Source organism: Penaeus monodon, chromosome 24 (genome assembly GCF_015228065.2).
Source record: "Penaeus monodon isolate SGIC_2016 chromosome 24, NSTDA_Pmon_1, whole genome shotgun sequence".
Lineage (NCBI taxonomy): Eukaryota > Metazoa > Arthropoda > Malacostraca > Decapoda > Penaeidae > Penaeus > Penaeus monodon.
In genome coordinates this window covers 6615945-6616615 of record NC_051409.1, presented here as the reverse complement: position 1 = coordinate 6616615, position 671 = coordinate 6615945, and the positions used below count along the sequence as shown (strand labels likewise).

At 38.2% G+C, this 671-nt stretch overlaps 1 long non-coding RNA gene across 1 annotated transcript in view; it reads left to right on the top strand.

The window, feature by feature from the left end:
- LOC119588525 overlaps positions 1 to 671 on the top strand; it is a 13063-nt gene that overhangs the window by 6620 nt on the left and 5772 nt on the right. The window lies entirely within an intron of this gene.

Below are 671 nucleotides of genomic sequence, written 5' to 3'. Positions count from 1 at the left end.
GCATCTCAGAAGCGTGCAGCAAACTATTCAGAGATCAACACCACATGCAAAACTTCCTCGCCCATTCAGTTTCTGGAAAAGTTGCACATTAATCCTGCAATACAGGCTGATCGCACTTCCATTGCCTAGTTACACAAGGAGAATAGAAAGCCGCTATAGTTATATTCAGAAGATTGGCGTCATTGCTCCATGAGAAACAGCCTGTGAAAAGGAATGTCTTAGGAATTATATAAAAAACGGAGAAATGAGTGCATAGACTAGAAATAAAACAATCAGAAATTATAATTGATCGTGACATTTCGAGTCTTAACTTGACTCCTCATCAGGTGATTAAGCCGATTCGATCGCCTGATGTAGCTTAGAGTCTGCCTGAAAAGGCAGTTTTGTTTTCCTTTCTCATTTCGTCCGCGTTTGCTTTCTTGCAAATACACATGCACTAAATGCAATTCAATAATGATTATTTCAGATTATGACTTATGGGGAAAAAACGTTCGCATATCAGGCTACCGACACTTTTTTAGAGATTGTAAAATGGAGACCTGCCAAGAACCCAGGACCTGATTGCCTCAAAGCTATACCATCTTTATACAATGACAAATGTATATTTACAGATATACAGGGTCTTATATGTATACAATCAATATACTGATTGTGTTTACGCACATATAGTC